Genomic DNA, 16,999 nt, shown 5'->3' on the forward strand with positions numbered 1-16,999 from the left:
TGCTGAGAACACTCCCATTACCAGTAGTTTCAATAAGACTGCCCTTGCTCCTGCTGCTTCTCCAGCCAAATCTTGCTTCTGCTCTATCTCCTGCTGTTTCCATGGTAGCCAGCCCCTGCTCCAGCCTGCATCTGTTCTTGCTGCAGCCAGACGCCCAGAGATTCTGACATTGATTTGGGTGTTCTGTGTGAGCTTTACCACTGCTGAGACTTTCAGCCAGGACCCTCATAGTTTGGAGGTAACAACTGTGCCAGATGAGACAAAAAAATAAACTTCCTCTGGCTAAAACAATATAAGTTCCAAGCTTCTTGAGTTGTAAATAGCTGAGAGGGGGAAATAACCCTGCAAAATGTTTTCAAATGTATTTGTTTGGGCTGCACTTCTTTTCTTTTGTATTTGTTTTTTGCAAGGATTTGAGTGATTTGAATTTTGCTGGCTTGAAGGTTTGAAGAACATGAATTTCAAATGTATATGTGAGAGTACTTGTAAAATGCACATTGTGTGAATATTTGCATCAGCCCAGTTTGCATGCTCATCCTCCGGGGAGAGAAGCAATGCCATAGCACTTACCTGACCAAGTGTATCTAATCTATTCAGCTCAAGAAGTGAGTATTGAATACTCTCTGGGAACTATTTGTAACAAGTCCATAGAATTGACAAAAAAAAAGGCAAAAAGAATGTTCTGAATAATGAATAATTCAAGTTTCAGAGTGGTAGCCATGTTAGTCTGTATCAGCAAAAAGAACGAGGAGCACTTGTGGCACCTTAGAGACTAACAAATTTATTTGAGCATGAACTTTCATGGGCTAAAACCCACTTCATCGGATGCATGCAGTGGAAAATACAGTAGGAAGATATATATACACAGAGAACGTGAAAAAATGGGTGTTGCCATACTAACTATAACAAGAGTAATTAATTAAGGTGGGCTATTATTGCAGGAGAAAAAAAACGTTTGTAGTGATAATCAGGATGGCCTATTTCCAACAGTTGACAAGAAGGTGTGAGTAACAGTAGGGGAAAAAATTAGCATGGGGAAATAGTTTTTACTTTGTGTAATGACCCATCCACTCCTAGTCTTTAGTCAAGCCTAATTTAATGGTGTCCAGTTTGCAAATTAATTCCAATTCTGCAGTTTCTCTTTGGAGTCTGTTTTTGAAGTTTTTTATGTTTGAGTATGGTGACTTTGAGGTCTGTAATTGAGTAACCAGGGAGGCTGAAGTGTTCTCCAACTGGTTTTTGAATGTTATAATTCTTGATGTCTGATTTGTGTCCATTTATTCTTATTCCTTTTTCTCTATGCAAAAGAATAAATGGACATAAATCAGAATATCAGACGTCGGAGAACACTTCAACCTCCCTGGTCACTCAATTGGACTATTTCGTCTCCATAGTAAAATTTCAAAGCTGCATGAAGTCAAAGTTCAGTTCTAAACTTTTGAAAGAACAACCATAACATTTTGTTCAGAGTTATGAACATTTCAGATTTACCAACAACCTCCATTCCTGAGGTGTTCATAACTCTGAGGTTCTACGGTACTTGGTGAACTAATCATACCTTTCTATAACTGTTCTATTTGGAGTTGAAGTTGACGAAGATGGGAACAATAAATGTGATTTGATTTCCCTCCCCAAACAAGACTGCATTTTAAAATGGCAGTTTCTCTATTCTTCCTATGCTAGTCAGAGTAGTCAGGAGAAAAGTCATTGTTATGTCCTATTTTCCTGAACCTTTTGGACAATATTTTATCTCATTCTCAGTTGCACTGAGTAGTGGGTGCTGTACACTGTTAGGAGAGAAAGTCAGTGTTATCTCTAAACAAAACATTGGGACAGTGCAAAAAGCCAAAAGTTAATTAAAGTTAATGCTAAACATCATTAAAACAAACCAAAAGAGAGGCAACACTTTTGAGATAAAAATTGTCATCTTGAATTTGGATTAAAAAAACTTAATGAAATTGTACTGGAACTCTTTGTCTGTGAACTTTCTTTAAAAATTATAATTAAAAATTAGAAGGCTAGAAAATGTGTATTGTTTTCCAGGGAGGCAAGTGTCTCTCTAAGCGGCCCAGATAAATAGGTACATATTTTGCTAATTGCAATAATTTTGAAACTGTTTATCATATATTTGGTAGACTAATACTCCCAATACCATTTCTGTACCTAAATTAATTTTAAAAAGACATTTTTGATTAGCACATTTAGTATCCAAAAGCCTGAAAATGTTAATTAGGAACCATTTTAAAAAGTGATTTTTTTAAAGCCCATTATTGTATACTATCATGGCTCTGATTAAACTCTTGATTTGAATTGCTAATTCAACAGTCATGGAGGCTCACTAAAATCCATGAGCTAATAATCCTTATGAAACGATGATTGCATTTAAAATCACTTGATCATTATAATAAAATTTAAATGAATTATTTTTTTCCCCTGAAGGATCTGTTAGGGCTTTACAAACTTTTTGACAGTGCTTTTTATTCCTGGTTCTACAACTTTCTGTCAAGGGTTCACCTACATGGAACCAGTTGCCGGATCCAGGCTATCTATGTACAAGACTGCTGAACTGTATCCTCCTCTAAATAAAGTGAACAATAATATATCGTCAGAACTTAATATGCTCTAAAACAAATTTAGCTACAGAGTCATAAAGCAGCATTAGAAACCAGTTATTCTCATTTTGTTTTGCAATCCTTATAAAACTTGACAGTAGTTACTATGATTTCCAGCAGATTTTATACAAACAAATTAATAAGGTCATGCCAAGATTTACCCCCATAGCAACTTTTGCAGCTGAAGATGTACTGCTGGGGGTTGAAGATATTAACATTAAGTACAACCTTGACATTAAGAAAGTATTTTGTTCCTTGTTATGTGCTGTAAATCACAAACTTACTCTCCTTCTTCCTAAATAATACAACATAGAAAGTTTCCAAGTCATTAGTTTACAGACACGCTTAATGTAGTCTGTAACAAGTTCAAGACAGTATATAAGGAAATGTTAAAACATATCCCACATGTAGTGTGAATTAACTGAAAAATTGTTTTTCAAAAGGTGAAACCTATATCATTTACTATAATGGGACAGAGCTGTATCTGTAACCATTACCTGGGTATCATGTTACCAAGAAGATAGCCACCAAAGAGGCACTACTTCATCGCTCACAGCTTGGAAATTTTGGCTGCTTGTTAATAACACAAACAATGCACTACATGTAAAATGATGTTGATTACCAAACTCAAATGAAAACTGGTCTGTGCAACTAGACTCAGGGCTGGTCTATACTTACCGGGTAGTTCGACGGCTGGCAATCGAAGTTCCGGGTTCGATTTATCGTGTCTGGTCTGGACGCGATAAATCGAACCAGGAAGTGCTCGCCGTCGACTGTGGTACTCCAGCTCAACGAGAGGAGTACCGCGGAGTTGACGGGGGAGCCTGCCTGCCACGTGTGGACCGCGTCTGAACCGCGGTAAGTTCGAAGTAAGGTATGTCAACTTCAGCTACGTTATTCACGTAGCTGAAGTTGCGTACCTTACTTCGACTTGGGGGGTTAGTGTAGACCAGGCCTGATTTTAAAGCCAGAATGGACCACTGTGATCATCTTGTCTGACCTATATAACACAGGCCATAGGACTTTCCTAATGTCACCTTGATCGATCAGTCCACCAGCCCTCACAAAGAGGGCAATGATCACAACACATTGTTTGTGTTGTTGTAGCCAGTCCTTCAACCATCCGCTGTCCAGGCTGTCTATGGAAAATTCCTAATGGAATTGGAATATATATTTTTAGATTAAAATCTGATCTTAATCTAAAAATTTTCTGTGACAGAGAATCCATCATAACACTTGTTAAGATGTGTGTGTGTGTGTGTGTCCTCTACAGGTTTCGGGAGTATCTTGTGTTCCCACACAGTGTAACTCCAAGTCTATACTACATAGTTTTGGTATTTTTACAGGTTTACATGAATTTATATAGCTGAAAGTTAAATTTCAGTGAAACATAATATATGAATCAGATGAAGCTGTGAAAACAATGAATTTACTAAAGTAGACATTACAGCTACTGATTGTTCTGCAATCATCATTCTTCAGCATGAAAAGCAACTGTCCTTTGATTTCTTTATTTGAATAAGAAATAAGTGTATGTCATAAGACCCTAGAAAATTCCATGGTTGTAGTTTGCATAAAAAGGTGGGTTTATGGAAAATCATGTTGTAAGTCAGCTCTGACTTTCAAATGTCGCCATGGCCTGGAAATTCTCTTAGCAGCTGCTGCTAACTCTGATAGGTACAGTTTTTTGGACATGTGTCTGCAGTTGCTATCAGAAAAAATGTAGTAAATCTGGGTGTTATTTTTTTTCCATACAGCAAATCATATTGACCCATTCATCTAAGCAGCAGCTCCCATATGTAGATCTCTGGGGGTGCTAACAAATTTAGTAACAGGAAAGTGAGCAATCATGACAATCATTTAAAAAAAAATTCCTTGCATTATGTGATGATATTGATTTTTTGGGATTTCACTACTGCAAAGTATTTGTGTCATAACTTATAAAGCAATTTTTATTTGTCTTAATTATTTTACCCTTTTTCGAAAGCATGCCAGTTTTCTTAAGAGTATAGTAATCTCAGTTGTCAAGACCAAGTTCTTGTTCAAGTGTATTGATACCACCTAATTAAATTACCCTTCCAAGTATCTATCAGCACATTTGGGGTTCTTAAACAACTGCCACTTTCTATCTCAGATATGGCTGCATCTGTTGACTGGATATCCCATGTAGTATCATTACTGACCTCGTAGGAATGTTGTGATTAATTAGTAAATGTTTGTAAACAGCTTTTAAAGCCTTGGATAAAAGTTCCTAAAGTAATGCACAATTATTATTTATGTATCTCCTTTACATATTTAAAGTAAGCAATATAGTCTGTTGAGTAATGATTAGCACAAGATCTTACTATTCAAACTGACAGTGAAGTTTGTAAATAAGACTTTGAACCTATCCTCGTAATGTGATTATGAGGATAGGAGCCAACTGCTTCTTCACAGCCAGACAAAAAGGAAATCCTGACTGTTAGTGGGAAAGGACCAGAGGGATAGAGAAAGGGGTTCTCAAACTGGGGGTTAGGACTCCTCAGGGGGTCGCAAGCTGTCAGCCTCCACCACAAACCCTGCTTTGGCTCCAGCATTTATATTAGTGTTAAATATATGAAACTGTTTTTAATTTATAAGGGGGAGGGGGCGCACTCAGAGGCTTGCTATGTGAAAGGGATCACCAGTACAAAAGTCTGAGAACCACTGCCCTAGCAGTTGGAAGTGTCGCTGAGGGAAAGAAACTCTGAACTTGATCCATGTAATTTGCTTAAATTTAAGACAGAAAGAGAGCACAAGATGGAGAATTCACAGTTCTTACTGAGAATTAGAAACTACTTGAACATTTTCTGATGGAATGTTTTCTGTTAGAAAATGCCATTTCATTGAAATATTTTTTTTCTTGGGAGCATGTCAATTTGGACACAATTTTGCTTTAAAAAACGCATTTCAAGCTTATTGGAACTAAATGCTTTGATATTTTTGTTGTTCGAAAACCACTTTTTGTTTTTAAATTTTATTTTATATTCTCAATTATAATGTCATGTAGAATAAAAGTTGAGATTGGAATGTAATGTTTGGTCAACCTGAAATGAATGTTTCAATCAACCCACAATGATATTTTCTTTTCAGAATTTCATTTCACAGGAAATTTTGATTGTTGGTTGTTTGCTTTTCATTTCAACTTGGAATGAAAACAAATTTCAAAATGTTAAAATTTTCCATTGAACAGAAATTCTAAGTTTTGACCAGATCTACTAAGGTTGGGTGCTTTTCTAAAGATATGCTCTAATTCAAACAAGAATTAATTCGGAGAAGTCCTATGGGCTATGTTAGGTCAGACGAGTTAATCACAGTGGCCTTATAATCTATGAATCTGTAAAGCCTTGGTTTTGCTCTCAGTGCTCTGTTGTTAATCTCTCATATTTTTGTGGAATTTCTCCTCTTAATCACACTACTAGCGTTGATTGCTCACGAGACAATATTTGGTCTAGCTCCAGGCATTCCCTGTCTGATAATTCCTCTGGATTCACATTTTTGGTATCAGGCAGACTTTTTATGAAATACATCCTTGAAAATACGTTCATACTGGAAATGCTGAGAAACCCTAACAATAGCTACAAGAAATCCAATTCCCTTGGAAACAGAGACAGCCTGCTGCCAGTTTTATTGTTTCAATACTTTATAGTATAAATTTAAGATCAGAGACTAGAATCTAGCTCTAAATTTATTTGTTATAATGCATTAATATTTATTTAGGTGAGTCCTACTCTAAAACTCAGAGCTCTGGTGCCCAGGTTGTAAGCTTATTTGACAATCTCATAAAAATACACTATCACAGTAAAGAGTCTTGGACAAATACTTCAGATCAAACACCTTAAAACATCATAAATGTAATTAAATTTAATTAATTTCCCTGACTAAATCCACATGTGAGTTCTCCCCATACCACTATCCAACCTTACATATCTGCTTTTGGACAGGGAGAAAAGATGCGCTTCCCTAAGCGCTAACAAACTCAGGTTGTGATGGACGGTCCATCATGGACCAGATAGGGAAATGAGTTCCAAAAGCACAGGACCTTAATGGAAAGCACCTTGTCACCAGCCTGCTTTTTTATATCAATGGAGTTCCTCTCACAGCTCATCTCACAGCTGTTGCAGTATCTTACGGAGAGAGAGGTGGTCTTTTGAATAGGTGTAACAGGCCATTTATGACTTTGTAAGTCAAAACAACATCTTAAAATCCACTCATAAATCAGTAGGCAGCCAGAAAAGATAACAGAGTACCAGTTTAATGTGATCATGAAAAGAAATACCAGTTAACAAATGGACAACAAAATTCTGCACCAGCTGGAGACTCCTGAAGGATTTAAGTAAAATGAAAGAAAATGGATACAGTAGAACCTCAGAGTTACGAACAACCTCAGGAGGTTGCTTGTAACTCTGAAATGTTCATAATTCTGAACAAAATGTTATGGTTGTTCTTTCAAAAGTTTACAACTGAACATTGACTTAATACAGCTTTGAAACTTTATTATGCAGAAGAAAAATACTGCTTTTAACCCTCTTAATTTAAACAAAACAAGCAAAGAAAGTTTCCTTACCTCGTCAAATCTTTTTTTTTAAATCTTTCCCTTTTTTTAGTAGTACTGCATTTGTTTTTTTTTTTTTTTGTCTCTGTTGCTGACTGATTGTGTACTTGTGTACTTCCAGTTTCAAATGTGCGTGGTTGACTAGTCAGTTTGTAACTCTATTGTTCCTAACTCTCAGGTTATTCTGTATATTGAATATACTTCAGAGTACATTTGTGCTGTTTACATGTAACAAACTGTGCACTAAGCTGAAGACTTCAAAGAATCGGAGAGTTGTGTATATTTCTAGTGATCTGTGGTATTTTGTTTACCAAATTTTCTAGAATAATATTTTAAAATCCCTTGACCTAGAAGCACAGCTATTTAACCAGAATTCATCTCACAATTTCCCTGCTGTTATTTCTTCTCTTCCCTCCTTTAGAGTAGAATAGTGGGCCCTTCTTAAACTGGAAATGAAAGAAGTGATCAAAACATTCCCTCATTAATTTAGCATGCTCCTTATCAGTTAAGTGCAACTCCTGTAGAGGGAAAAAAAAAAGTATCAACATTATACCTCTTTAAAAGAACAGCAATTTCTGTACTCTTGTTTAAACTGTATAACCCTTTGATACAACAAATTATGTAAATTAATCTTTGGATTACACCTTTACCTGACAAACATGGATATCGGACCTGTACAACCACGGTCCTAGGAAATAACGTTGGAGGTAACAGTAACCATTTGGCACCACTAATACCATATGTAATAAAAATTCCCAACCATTTCCCTCCTTCTTCCCTTCCCACCTATTGTTTGTTATATTCACTTGTTGTATCTTGTTTGAAATTAGACTGCAAAATCTACAAGGCAAGAGACTGTATCTATCCATGGGTTATTACTGTACTTTTCATGATAGGAATCCCACGGATGAGGTAGTCTTGTGGCACTATCACAATAAAATTAGTATTGCAAAAGAATGAGCAAATATTTGCCCAGTTCTTTTCCACAGCCACTAATCAAAAAGAGGAACTATGAACATACATCTAAGCTCAGCTTCTTGTGATAGTGCCTTGGTAATTCAGGGCTCTCTGGTCACAGGGCTTATAGATGCTGAGGATTAACCCTAAATATAGTAATGAAATTATTCAGAGATTATTTTACAGAGAGAGATCATGGGGAGAAACAAGAAGTTTTTGTTTCAAGCAATGCCCATGTAATCAACCTCATGCTGAGAACCTTTTATTACCATAACATATGATACAGAAAAATCTAAATAGGCATTCAGGGGTAAAATTTGAAATTATCACATGCCATTCTAGCTGTGACTTTCCCATTAACTTAAAAGAGTCATATTGCTGAGACCAGCTTAAAGCTTTGAAAATTTACCCCTATAAATGTTTCAGAACAAATCTTGCTAAATACCATAATATATTTTTTCTCTATTTCATTTCACTTTCCTGAAATAGCTGAAACCACCAACTAAGCAGATTATCCTAACACACTTTATAAGAACAATAGAGAGCCCTCCTCTTGAGCATAGGACATTACCTCAAGTATAGTTAGACATGGCCAGAAGTTACATCCTTTTATTGATTATACATAAAGAAGGAGAAAGAAGGGAAGCCATTAAATATAAATCATAAGCAACAGATACATCATTTTAAACTTCTAAGCACTATTTAAAAAGTTAGAATTGGGTTTCTTTGTCACTAAGAAGCTTTTACAATGGAATTAGTGACAAATAAATCAGGAAGCTATCCAGAAACATAACTAAGAGAACAGGGACATAAGTATGTGACAATGGTTCTCTACTATACAGACACCTTGAGGTGTTATAATGGCTTATGCATCCAAAATGAGGATATAACAAAGAGATGCCAACTTTTTTATCCCAGCTACTCAAACAGAAGGTTCCATACTCCTGTCTACCCTAAGCATACTGTCTATTATATGCTCAAAGGCCATAATTATTCAAAAATAGACATGTGAGAGCACCAGATAATTAGTCCAGTGCAGCTGGTATAAAAATTACTGGCACAAATAGTGGTACCATTAAAAAATTGGCTCTAACATATACCACCAATACCCCAGAGCAAGTTAAACACACAGAGCTCTAGTAAATTTTTTAGAACCTAGAAAAATACACACAGAGGGCACCAAAATTTTTAACACTACTGAGCCAGTCTGAAAACACAGAGAACAGAGTTAAATTGACCAATATTTTAGGCTGCTTTCTGGAAAGTTTATTAAAATAATTTGCTTTGTTTCTCAAGCAGAGCTAGATTCAGGCACAGGCATTACAAATTGGTGCCCAGGAACGTCACGCCTGTCTCACGTAATGATGCCAAAAGCGCATCTTTCATTACAAATTTTTTCTGCTCTTATGGTTGCAAGAAAAAGTTTGACTGTGAACTTGGATGTGAACTGACAGTGAAGTCTCCCTGAGTCGGCAGAGAGCCTGAAATAATAGTTCTCTATGGTAGGAACTGCTTTAGTCCTCACTCCTCCAGTACAGAGCCCAGGACCCATAAAGAGAGGGAGCAGTGGTTCAAGGATGGGGAGGCCAGAGCCTTCTCAACAAGGACTATTAATAGGTCCCCACCAATCCAGCAGAGGACACCTATGTGAATGGCCCTTGCATGAATCATGCCAATCAGAGGTGTGTTCACAGTGCCGGGGCGGAAGCCCCAGATTGCAATACACATAAGGCATCCTGGTTTACCTTAATATGGCCCTGTTCATAACAAAATGGTGCAATCCACCACAGACTAGATTATCTGTGTGGACCCTTTTCTTCTTCTAATCTTTTTTTCTTTCTTAGTACAAATAAGGAGGATCTCTGTGCCTTCATCGTGTCTCTGCTATATCCATGCTATTTACCTCTTCTCTTTGCTCCTCTTACTTTCTTTTCTGTGTGTCCCACTTTCTCTTTTTTCTTCCCCGCTTTCATTTTTTTTGTAAATCATATATATTTTCCTCTTTCTTTTTTTCAAAGTTATCTCTTCAGATGCATTTTTTCCTTCTCATGAAAAATCAACACTTGAAAAAGGATCACCTCATGGTGGCCAAACAGAAGGCAATCCTTTCTGTAAATGTTACTTTTGTGTAGCAGGCATGGTCATATCAGTGCCAGACATATAGTGAATGATTCATCTGGCTCACTTTCTCTTCTTGACAAAATATTGTTTTTTATACTTTATGGTACATGTAGAATTTATTGCTTTTCTTTTCTAGCTCTTATTCTTTCATTCCCCTATTTTATGGAAAAAAACAGACTTTGGTCATCAAGATTCACTCAAAGTCATAATTCTTCCATGTGTTAAGACTTGTATGTGGCTTTCTGTTTTTCATCAGTGACACACAGACTTTTCTTTCAACTCTTGAACATTTTTGGTCCTCCTATTTTATAATGCATGCACAGTTGTGTAATAAAGACTCATCAAAGTCACCACTGTTCTGCATTTAGCTGCACTGAACTGCCTTTGTCATTTATTACTCTTTTAAATGTTCTCAGTCTTTTTTATTTAGCTACATTCCCCTTCATTATTTACTGTTCCTCCATCATCTTTCTGATTCACACTATACTTTGTTCTTTGTCTTTAATTTTCTCAGCCTCATATACACATACTTTCAACTGAATCTTAAAAGTCAAAAGTGTTAGCAGTGACTTTATTTTAAGTTATCAATGTGAATTTTTGTTAATTAGGTTTTATTTGTATCAATATGCTCTTTCCTGATTTATTAACCAAGGGTACATTTTCAAACATTTATGTGAGGGATCAACCATCAGATTCCCATTGATTTTAATGGGAATTGTAGGGCTGAAATCCTGAGCAGTGCTTTGAAACTGCTCCAGATTGGGTATCTATCAAAGTGCTTAATAAAGCTGCCACCTGCACCAGATTCCAAATGTAGAGCCAAGTTCTCCTATTGACTTCACATTGAGCTGTGCACAACTCCAAAGGGTAAAAATTAGCCTACAGAGTACATAATCAAACATACAAGCTCAATGTCTTTCATTCCTCATCCCTCACAGACCTGTTCAATGGACTAATTCTCCCATTACACACAGGAGTAAATCCAGAAATGAAACCCTTTCTGTGTTGCACATTTTTGGATGCATCTTTTATCACTATGGGTCTATGATGTTAGCGCTGTGTTAGTATCATGGTTCTGTTACCCGGGGTTCTTTCAACCCAAAGCTCTTGGTAACTTTACTCTGTGCGAGGAGGTGTCAGGAAATAAATCAGGGGAGACATGGCCGTCCGACTGATAGATGGCTGGTACAAACAGGACAACACAAGAGTGCTTTCACTTAAAGCTAAACTTTACTAGTCTCAAGCACTTACACACATCCACAACAAGATTAGTAAGACACCCCCAACCCTTGATAATTACCAAAGCTGAGTGTGGCTTTCAAGTGACATAGTGGCAGGCTTCCGGTGGCCAAATCTTCTGTCTGCCAGTGGGGACTGCAAGATGTATCCAGAGGGAGAGTCCAAAAGAGTCCAAACGAGTCCAACTATCTCAAGCTTTTTCTCCTTATATATACACTAGTAATAGAATGACATGTCCCTTAAAGAAACCTTGTTAAGTAAGCAGTTTCAAGCAAGAGGTTCCTTCTGATTATTGATTAACCAAGTGTGGGTTTTTCCAGTGTCTGCAGCTCTGAGACCCCAATAAATATCCTTGCTCTTTTAAAATGCATGTATCAGCGACTTCAACACAATTCTTATCAGGAAGGACGCGGGGTCAAGCTGCCCCTTCCGTGGCACCCCAAAACCCCCTCCCCTCCTGCCTTGGTCAAGCTGAGTTTGCTGAATGGCCAATTTACAGCTTGCTGACTAGGTTGCTTTTTAACAATAAGCCATAGTGGTTTTAGGCACTTTACTGGTTTGCCAAAGTCTCCCTGTACAGTTCCACTTTTGATACATCTTATCCCTGTAAACTGGCTCCTGCTTCCCTATGGTGATACATAAAGAGGAGATCAGTCCCATCTACTGTTAACTAGTTTTGGAAAAAAAAGTAAAAAAAAAAAACTAGTGGCCACCATGCTAATACAACTTCCCCACAGACACTTGCTTGCACACTTGGTACAAACACGTTAGGGTTCTGTGGTTATCTTGCATTGGATACCATGAGAGCAGCAGGGAGAACTGGTGTCATAGAATTACAGTAAAATAGTTACTTTTTTTAAAAAAAGGAGATATATTTTATGAGCAGCACCAACTTATTGATGGTCTCCCTAGATACTTTCTACTACTAGATACTTTCTTGCAAAATAATTTTTGTCTGATTTATTTTGTATCCTTCTAATGGCTGGATTTATTTAAGAAGTTCATCCATCAGTTGCACTATAAAAGTTGGGACAAATCTACAGAAGCCTCTGTATTGAAACCCTTCATGCAATATGCTTGATAGATTTGCCTATCTAGCCCTTAAGAAGGCACAAGATGACTATATTTTTTTTGTTGAGCCTCATTCTGACAGCTGAGTTGTTGTAGTTTCTTCTATACCTATTTGTGTCATTTGTCATAATGCTTAGTTTGTCTATCTGCTGCTTCATTCACCTTCCTGGACCTCTGCTCTACACACCATGGTCCTGGTTCATGGTAGTCCATGGTGATTCACTTCCATGAAGCTAGTCATCTTCATTGCTGTAGTAATAGCTAATGTCTGTTTGGGGCTGTTCCAGTCTGAAATGTGACCTGAAGTGGCCTGGTAGGGTGGCTGAAGTATTTTAGGGAAGGTGCATCCCAATGATTTACATAATGGCAATTGATCAAATCCTGCATTCCTTGCACATCAAGGGGAATTGTGGAAATACAACCAAAGCAGAAGTAGAGCCAAAATTCCTACCTATCTCTTCAATCCCTCATCATGTTCCAACTAGGGTTTTCTTCATTTTTTAAAACAAAAACTGGAATCCGCTTTTAAAAATTGTTCTATACAATGTTAAAAGAAGGAAAATCTATAAAATTGTAAAGATCAATAGTTTGATTTAAAAATTCTGTAGAAAGAACCTTATCTCGGGGTAATCTGCAAATACAAATTCATCTACCATCACTTTGCTCTGATCTCTGTCTCTCTCTCTCCTCCAGATCCGTCTCCTTCTGTCCAAACTAAAATCTCAGCCAGTGTCTCATTCATCTCCTCATGGATGTCTAGCCACCTCAAGTCAAATAGTTAAAACAGATCTCTTAATGCCTAGCCCTCCCCACTATCTTCTTTCTCGATCACTGTGGACAATACCACTGTTCTGCCTGTCATTTGGGCCTGTAACTTGGACATGGTCACTTTAACATGTCACCCCTATCTTTGAATTCCTCCACTGGCTCCCCCTTCTTTATCACATATGCTGCTTGTCTTTACTTTCGAGGTCCTTCACAATCGATCCCCACCCTAGCTATCATCACTCATTCACTTTTGAAATGTGAATTCCCACCTCCAATTGGTCCATTGCCCATTGTTAAATTTTCAAATAAGCAGCTTTGTGCTTTCTCCCATGTAAAATATTATCCAGGATCCACTGAAATTAATGGCAAAATATCTGTAGACTTCTGTAGGACCATAATTTTGCCCTTTTGTGAATATAACTTACAGAGTTAAGTCTTATTTCTGTAATGCAGCAAAACATTCCATAATTTTCCAAATATACAAGGGACATTACATCCATTTGTACTGCTTTGTGGCTCTTTGTCCAGAATGGAACCAATGTTCCCACTGTTGAAGGGGCTGGATTCCTGGAGACCATGCCAAAGCTGTGTATATCTCCTCTTCCTGTGCCATATTAGTAGGGCAGGTTGGAGCAGGGATGTGGTTGGTGGATATATGAGGTTCAGGGTTGGAAATATCTTAAGCCATTAGCCATACTCCTCTCTCCTTGTAAGAAGAGAAATTATGGGCAACAGACTTGACCCTGAGTCTTCAGTATTTCTCATGGAGCAGTTTTGCTGGTATTTGGATACCTTATATCCTCCTCTCTCCAATCCTTTGAACTCCTCCCCAAGCTCAGCTAATTAGGTTTAGAGGAGATTATTTACTTCTTCATGAACTATTAAGAAGATTGACTTTTTATCTACTTTCTATTTACAATCACTAGCACAATATTAGAAATGTAATACAAAAATTATGACTAAATTAACAAGGTAGCAAGTTAGATACTAAGGGTTGTTTATGCATTTAAACTGTAAATTGATGATAATATAACAGTCGCATTCTATCCCAGCAGCTTCAATACTGTGCAGTTTGGCAGCCCCTTCATGCTGTAAACCAGATGGCAGAGATCTGGGGCTATATCATTGCATAAGTTTTATAGCAGCACTATTTACACCACTGCAGCACTAAGGCTGGTTTTCTGAGCCTTTCTATTTTAGAATCCTCTTTTTTTTAAAGTTTATAACTCAAGCATCAAAAATATCACTCCAGATTCAAATTGCCATCAAAGTTCTCAGCCTGAAGGTGCGGTTGTGTTTTTAAATTTCAGGGGGAAAATTACTTTCACTATATTTTAGTTGCTGAAGATTTTGGCTTCAAAAGTTTGCTAGCATTCCTCAAAGGTAAAGGTTGTTTTAAGTGATTTTTTTCCAGCCAATAATATAAAATAAAATGTTAGAGTATTTTCTTAACTAGAATAGTTAGCTCTGTAATTATAACTTTATGCCTACTGTCATACAACCTTAATAATGCTTTTTCTGCTGGACACTCACCAGTCTCCTGTGTTGGGGGTCCCACACTGGATTCAGGTACTTTTAAGCTTCCATTGGTCTGAGTAGGCTCCATCGCTGTCTCTTTCTTTGGCCTCTCTAGTACACTTCCTGGGATCAGATTTTGTCTGTGACCTCTTCTTGGAAGGGGGACCTGGCAGTCCAGCTGCCTAGGCCTCCAGGACCAGTACTGACACCCCCCCAGAACACCCTAGTTTCCTAAGCATACCCTTTCCCAGAGCTCTGCCCCTGTAGGTGTTCTCAGCTACCATTTACCTTTCCATAACACACAGACTTTGCTATGGTTTCTACCACCATTACTCTTTACCCTAGATAGCACAAGACATATAAAGATTCAGACAACACAACAAATGACCTACATTCCCTTCCCAGACTTGGTTTCCTCACCACTCTTGAGCATGGGCTATATTGGCAGAGAGAAAGGAGGGTCAGGACAAAACTGGGAGGAAAGATCAAACCAGTATCTTAGATGCCTATATACAAATGCGAGAATATGGGTAATAAGCAGGAAGAACTGGAAGTGCTAATAAATAAATACAACTATGACATTGTTGGCATCACTGAAACTTGGTGGGATAATACACATGATTAGAATGTTGGTGTGGATGGGTACAGCTTGCTCAGGAAGGATAGACAGGGGAAAAAGGGAGGAGGTGTTGCCTTATATATTAAAAATGTACACACTTGGACTGAGGTAGAGATGGACATAGGAGACGGAAGTGTTGAGAGTCTCTGGGTTAGGCTAAAAGGGGTAAAAAACAAGGGTGATATCATGCTAGGAGTCTACTACATGCCACCTAACCAGGTGGAAGAGGTGGATGAGGCTTTTTTTAAACAACTAACAAAATCATCCAAAGCCCAAGATTTGGTGGTGATGGGGGACTTCAACTATCCGGATATATGTTGGGAAAATAACACAGCGGGGCACAGACTATCCAACAAATTCTTGGACTGCATTGCAGACAACTTTTTATTTCAGAAGGTTGAAAAAGCTACTGGGGGGAAGCTGTTCTAGACTTGATTTTAACAAATAGGGAGGAACTCGTTGAGAATTTGAAAGTAGAAGGCAGCTTGGGTGAAAGTGATCATGAAATCATAGAGCTTGCAATTCTAAGGAAGGGTAGAAGGGAGAACAGCAAAATAGAGACAATGGATTTCAGGAAGGCAGATTTTGGTAAGCTCAGAGAGCTGATAGGTAAGGTCCCATGGGAATCAAGATTGAGGGGAAAAACAACTGAGGAGAGTTGGCAGTTTTTCAAAGGGACACTATTAAGGGCCCAAAAGCAAGCTATTCCGCTGGTTAGGAAAGATAGAAAATGTGGCAAAAGACCACCTTGGCTTAACCATGAGATCTTGCATGATCTAAAAAACAAAAAGGAGTCATAAAAAATGGAAACTAGGACAGATTACACAGGATGAATATAGGCAAACAACACAGGAATGCAGGGGCAAGATTAGAAAGGCAAAGGCACAAAATGAGCTCAAACTACCTACAGGAGTAAAGGGAAACAAGAAGACTTTTTATCAATACATTAGAAGCAAGAGGAAGACCAAAGACAGGGTAGGCCCACTGCTTAGTGAAGAGGGAGAAACAGTAACAGGAAACTTGGAAATGGCAGAGATGCTTAATGACTTCTTTGTTTCGGTCTTCACCGAGAAGTCTGAAGGAATGCCTAACATAGTGAATGCTAATGGGAAGGGGGTAGGTTTAGCAGATAAAATAAAAAAAAGAACAAGTTAAAAATCACTTAGAAAAGTTAGATGCCTGCAAGTCACCAGGGCCTGATGAAATGCATCCTAGAATACTCAAGGAGCTAATAGAGGAGGTATCTGAGCCTCTAGCTATTATCGTTGGAAAATCATGGGAGACGGGAGAGATTCCAGAAGACTGGAAAAGGGCAAATATCGTGCCCATCTATAAAAAGGGAAATAAAAACAACCCAGGAAACTACAGACCAGTTAGTTTAACTTCTGTGCCAGGGAAGATAATGGAGCAAGTAATTAAGGAAATCATCTGCAAACACTTGGAAGGTGGTAAGGTGATAGGGAACAGCCAGCATGGATTTGTAAAGAACAAATCATGTCAAACCAATCTGATAGCTTTCTT

The sequence above is a fragment of the Terrapene carolina genome, unplaced genomic scaffold, assembly GCF_002925995.2.
Source record: "Terrapene carolina triunguis isolate 2854851 unplaced genomic scaffold, T_m_triunguis-2.0 Scaffold66, whole genome shotgun sequence".
Lineage (NCBI taxonomy): Eukaryota > Metazoa > Chordata > Testudines > Emydidae > Terrapene > Terrapene triunguis.